Source organism: Melanotaenia boesemani, chromosome 8, assembly GCF_017639745.1.
Source record: "Melanotaenia boesemani isolate fMelBoe1 chromosome 8, fMelBoe1.pri, whole genome shotgun sequence".
Classification (NCBI taxonomy): domain Eukaryota; kingdom Metazoa; phylum Chordata; class Actinopteri; order Atheriniformes; family Melanotaeniidae; genus Melanotaenia; species Melanotaenia boesemani.
Genome location: NC_055689.1, coordinates 38,040,433 through 38,047,023, shown reverse-complemented (window position 1 = coordinate 38,047,023; position 6,591 = coordinate 38,040,433).

Genomic DNA, 6,591 nt, shown 5'->3' with positions numbered 1-6,591 from the left:
CACTGGGCGCTAGGTGATTTTTAGAGGGCGGGCTTTGAGAGCCGGTAGACGGGTCCATCGCTCTGTGGGGAGTGGTTATTGTCCCTTATGACGTCTTAACGTACAGGCTTTCAAACTCGCTCAATTCAGCGCTTACTTCCCTAGAGGTGGAGCAGGGGGGAGAGAGAGCGCCTGAAAGAGTTTCACACTTACGGGTCTCCTACACATGCGGGGGGACCAGTATGACTGTTCCAAAACCATTAAAAAGTGAATTTTGCATAATATGGGACCTTTAAGTGTAGGGGTGATGGCAGCTGTTTTTAACAGTGAGGGAACCAGTCCAGTGGTGAGGGAGGAGTAAATGATGTGGGTAATTAGAGGTGCCAGTGAGGACGCAGATGCTTTGACAAGGATGGTTGGGAGGGGGGTCTAATCGACATGTGGATGATTTGGATTTTCTTATTAATTCAGAAATGGCAGAGACGGGGGGAAGAGTGAAAGCAGAAAGGGAGAGGGAAGGAGGCAGAGAGGGAAATACTGGTGGTAGATTGTAGGAGATCTTTGGAACAAGCTGTTGATGAATATTCTGAATTTTGGAGGTGAAGAATGAAAGTTTAACCAACAGCTCCAGCTGTTCTATAATTAAGAGTCTGCAACGTGGTACAGCACTTTTAACATTTTAAATGTTTTCATCCACACTCTTCTTTAATAGGAATTAATATCTGACAGTAAACCAGGGACTAAGTTCACTCACATCCTGTGTATTTCCTGGGAGCTAAGCTCCCCCGTTCTTAAGACCTAGTGACACCCCTGCATGTGGACAGTGGAAGCCTGGAATCAATCCACCAACCTTTCAGGTGGAAGAGAACTGCTCTTCCTCCTGAGCTGCAGCTGCCCTCAATATGTGACGTAATTACCAGATAGTTGGCATTCCAGTTGCACCAACTCGGAAAACATGGACCCCTCCAAAACAGCCAGTTGGTGAGCATCTACAAAGCCGTATACAACTAGAAAATTACAAACCCATTGTAGAAATATCACTTTGAGAACAGCAGCCTATTTTGGTAATAAACAATGACACAATTTCTTACAAAAAGCCCTCTTTAACAAGGGAATTAACTTTTTATTTTTTTATTTATTTATTATAATTTTTTTTAACCCTGTCCTGTCCAGCATCCTAACATACAGAAGGTGGTCTGTGTGCCATATTTTAGATAGAGGAAGAGGGAAAAAAGGAAGAAAAGGACAGGATTAAAATGTGTAATAACAGTTGTCTAGGCTGCCTAAAACACACCACAACAAACAATATAAACTACCACAGTACTACATGATACATAAAAAAATAGGATAATGATATGAAAAAGTACAGTAGTCATCAATCGTACCTGCAGAGAAACGTACCAACACACAAACATTAGCAACATCTAAGTCAGAAGCAGATGGAGAGATGAGCACGTTTGTGAGAACGCACGTGTGAACGTGTGTGTGTGGCCATGCAACAAGGAAGAAATGTGATTCCCCAGCAGAGCCCCGCCCAGGAACCCGACGGGCCCAACTGCCCCAGGCAAAACCACCGGCGGCCCCGTTAACACAACACCAAGGCAAGTACCCCCTGGACAAGAACATGTCCACAGGTCCCCCCCCCCCCCCCCCCCCAAAAAAAACAAAAACAAAACACACACACACATACAAGCACACACTACTCCCTCCCACACCACCAGGGGCAGCCCAGAGACCCAAACCATCACCACATACACACACTCACACAACCACATACATTCTCTCTGAGGTCTCACCAGCCCCGTCGAGGACAGCCCCAAGGGCAAACGGTGCCCAGCAGCACACCGCACAGGACTCCAGGCGGGCATCGAACCCCCACCACTCGCAGCCCAGAACGCTTCCCAGGACACGAGGGCGTAGGAAGACCCCCCCATCCCCCTGCCTCCCTGCCCGAGTTGTGTGTGCATGAGTGTGGGCTATTTATACTGCAAGTAAAAACTGGAAGGAGCCATGAGATGGTGGTGGGTCCTACTGCTGTGTGGGTGTGTAGTGCAATACTGTTAAATGTGGTAGTGTATAATGTGTAAATACAATTGGGGGGAGACAGGTCACAAAGGAAGTGGATGGAAGAAGGGCCACCTTGGTGGCTCCTATCCCCAAAGCCCCCCGGTCGCCCTCCGGCCCGCCCCCAGGGAGCACCAGCCCCCAGGCCACTAAGGCCCCAGATCTAGTCAGGCACACTGTCTCGCACCTAATGACCCTCCCTAACACCCACCCCGAGAAACGGCCAGAGCCAATGGACCCCCAAGGCCCCCCACCCCTGTCCCCCACGGAACGACTAGACCTCAGCACCCCTTCCCACTACGTGATGTGACTAATCAGCAGGGTCCAGGAAGACTGAGAGTTGTTTAATGGATGCCGATACAGTCTCTAGACTGATGTGATCCAACAGGAGATTTCTGTACTGGTTAATATTTAGATTGTTTTTAGACTTCCAGTTCACTAGAATAGTTTTCTTTGCGATACATAAGGCCGTGAGGACCATATGTGCTTTGTTAGTGTCTATATTAATATCACTTAGCTCACCCAGTAAACGAAGTTTAGGACATGCAGGAATGTTACATCTAACCCATGTTGATAAATCCTCACAAACCTTATTCCAGAACTTCTGGACAGGTGAACAGAGCCATAAAGCATGTAGGTAATCACCTGCTGTGTTACCTGTGCACTGTGTGCAGATATCTGAGTGATTAAGACCCACCTTGAACATCATTTGTCCTGTGTAATGTGTTCTATGGAGGACTTTGTATTGTATGAGTTGTAAATTTGGGCTGTCTGTCAAAAGTCTGTCTGTTAAAGGCATTAAGACATATTTGTAGCCAAAATGGTTGATTAGGATTGATGGATAAATCTTTCTCCCATTTCGAAGTAGGTAGGGAATTTAAATAATCTACTTTTAGAATTAATCTGTATATTTTTAAAAGTAACTTTGGGGTACAGAGGTCCATAAAATCTGCTATCATTGGAGGAAGTTCCAGGTGTGTTCGGTGAAGGGGGAATTTTGTGTGTATTATGGTTTTGAGTTGTTGATATTCTAAGAATCTGTTGCTGTTAATCCCATATTGTGATGAGAGTGTATTAAAGGATAAAATGTTTCTGTTATGGATAATATGTTCAAAGTATTTAATTCCTTGGTTAATCCATTGGTTAAAGTTTAGCATATTTTCGTTTAGTAGAATATCAGGATTGTTCCAGATGGGTGTGCGTTTACATGGTATTACTGAGGAGTTGGTTTTTTTGAGAAATTCCCATCAGGCTGTCAGAGAAGTGCTGATGTTGACACTTTTGAAGCACTTTAGCTTTTTTTATACTTTAGCTGAAAAAAGGAAGATTAGAAATTTCCAAATTGTCACAAAATGTTTGTTCTATGTCTATCCACAGGTCATCTAGTGGACTAGGTTTGAGCCATTTTAGGACATATTGCAATCTATTAGCTAGGACTTAATGTTGAAAGGTAGGCAGGTCTAATCTTCCTCTATCTTTCGGCTTCTGTAAAGTTTTTAAACTGATCCGGGGAGGTTTATTTTTCCAGAGAAATTGGGAGATGTGTGATTCTAGTGATTTAAACCAGGTGGAGAGAGGTTTCATAGGAATCATAGAAAACAAATAGTTGATTTTGGGTAGAACCATCATTTTTATAGTGGCAACTCTCCCCATGAGTGAAATGAGATTTCCAGTGTGAAAGATCATCTTCTATAGTCTTAAGAAGGTGAATGTGATTAAGTTTTGTTAGTTCTGAGAGCCTGGAGGGAATATTTACACCCAGGTATCTAATGTTACCTGATTTTAAGGTGATGCTGGGTAGATTTTGAAAGCTACAGTTGATGGGTAGAACTGTACTCTTAGACCAGTTAACGGAGTAGTCCGAGAATGATGAGAATTTATTAATTAGTGAGATTGTTTCAGATAGAGAGGTTTGTGAGTTCTGGAGGAATAGTAAAACATCATCAGCATAAAGACTTATTTTATGAAATATATTTTTGGACTGAATGCCTTTAATAGCTTTATTTTGTCTAATTGCAGCGGCTAGTGGTTCAATAAATATAGCAAAAAGTGAGGGGGATAGTGGACAACCTTGTCTGGTACCCCTTTGTAAATTAAAACTTGGAGAGGTTTGGTCATTTGTTCTAACACTCGCATTAGAAGAACTGTATAAGATTTTAATCCAGTTAATAAAAGATGGTCCAAAGCCGAATCTGTTTAAAGTAGCTAGTAAATATTTCCAGTTAACACGATCAAAAGCTTTCTCTGCATCTAAAGAAACTATTATTGTTTCCAGGTTATTGATGGTAGAATAATCTATTATATTAATTAGTCTCTGCATGTTAACAGAGGAATATCTGCCCTTTATAAAGCCAGTTTGATCAGGGTGTATAATGAGAGGAGTTACTTTCTCTAACCTTCCAGCTAATGCTTTGCAAATTATTTTAAGGTCTGCATTTATCAGTGATATGGGTCTGTAGCTAGATGGTATTGTGGGTCTTTACCTGGTTTTAATAGTACAGTAATGGTGGCAGAGTTTGTGTTTGGGGGTAAGTAACCATTTTCCTTTATTTGTGACACCATTTTGAAAAATGTAGGGGCCAGTGTTGACCAGAATTCTTTATAGAACTCTGCTGGGAAGCCATCCGGACCTGGGGCTTTTTTACAGGGCATATGTTTAAGGGCTTCATGTAGCTCCTCCACTGTGAGGGGGGAATCTAAGGCCGTGACTTGTTCCTGCTGTAAACCTGGAAGATCTATGTTGTTAAGAAAATGATGGATATCATTGTCTGATGGATCTAAGTGTGATGTATACAGAGTTTTATAGAAATCTCTAAAGATGTTGTTTATTGCATCTGGGTCATGCGTAATATTACCTATTGAATCTTTAACAGCCGATATGGTAGATTTTTCTTTATTTATTTTTAACTGATGAGCTAAAAATCTTCCTGGTTTATTACTATGTTCAAATGTCTCCAAGCGTAATCTTTGCACCAGAAATTCTGTTCTCTTGTTAATTATTTCATTTAATTCCAGTCTAGCCTTCCTTATTTGGTTCATCGTTGGTTCATCTGGTGAAGCACTGTAGGCGTCCTCTAATGATTTAATTCTTAATTCTAATTCTAATATTTTTGAGTTTTCTTTCTTTTTTTTTATGTGATGTAAAAGAGATGATTTTGCCTCACATTACTGCTTTCCCTGCTTCCCACAGAACACATGCTGGGACTCCTGGTTTGTCATTGTTTTCTAAGTATATAGCCCATTCTTTTGTGAAGTAGCTGATAAAGTCGGGATCGTTAAGCAACGCTGTATTAAATCTCCAGCTTTTAGTCGGTGGTGTGATTCTCGTGTTCCTCAAAGTAAAGGAAACTGGGGCATGGTCGCTGATAGGGATGGGGTGAATCTGGGTCTCTGAAATCTCACCAAAGAGCTGCTAACCAGAAAATAATCTAGCCTAGAGTATGAATGGTGAACTGAGGAAAAGAAGGTGTACTCTCTGATATTAGGGTGATAAGACCGCCATATATTGCAATGTCCAAAATCCTCCATACATTGTTTAACAGTGTTTGTGGATTGCCAGTTTCGATGGTTTACAGTGTTATTAAATCTACCAGCTGAGCCCAGAACCATGTTAAAATCCCCTCCTGTGGTTCGTGTGCTATCTGTGTGTTCAGAAAGTGATGTGAAGAAAAAGTGAAAAAAGGAGGGATCGTCAACATTTGGGCCATATAAGTTAGCTAAGCATAACATCATATTTTGAATAGATAATTTTACTATGATGAAACTTTCTTCTGGATCTGTGATAACGCTGATTTCTGTGAATGTTACTTTTCTATTTATCAGAATGGCTACCCCTCTCTGTCTGGAGTTATAACAGGCTGAGTAAACATGAGGAAACTGTTGTAGAGAGGGCATCCACTGATGTTTCTGTCATATGAATCTCCTGTAAGAACACAATGTCTGCCTGCAGGTCCTTTAATCTATTAAAGATTTTTAGTCTCTTCTTTCTGGTCCCAGCTCCGTGCACATTCCACGTGATAAATCTAAGTTTGGTCCTGCTTGTGGTGAAAAAGTGAGTGGTGGATGCTTCTTGTTGATATAAGTGTGTGTCTGTGTGTGTGTGTGTGTGTGTGTGTGTGTGTGTGTGTACGTGTATGAACATGTATGCGTAATGTTGTGTGCATGCTTTGAATGTTATCAAATGTACTTGAATTAATAAATGTGAGTTTATAGTTATATATGCAGGTGTTACTAAATGTACTGTGCAGCTTAGCATCAGTGTTATGTGGTTTTGTGAGGTGGCAGCTAGAAAAAAAGAAAAACAAAAAAGAGTGCAGAGAGAGAGGAAAAGAAGGAAAAAATGAGAGGAAAATGACAAAAAAAAAAAGGGGGGGGGGGGGGGGGGGGGGGGGGGGGGGGGGGGGGGGGGGGGGGGGGGGGGGGGGGGGGGGGGGGGGGGGGGGGGGGGGGGGGGGGGGGGGGGGGGGGGGGGGGGGGGGGGGGGGGGGGGGGGGGGGGGGGGGGGGGGGGGGGGGGGGGGGGGGGGGGGGGGGGGGGGGGATCCAGCGG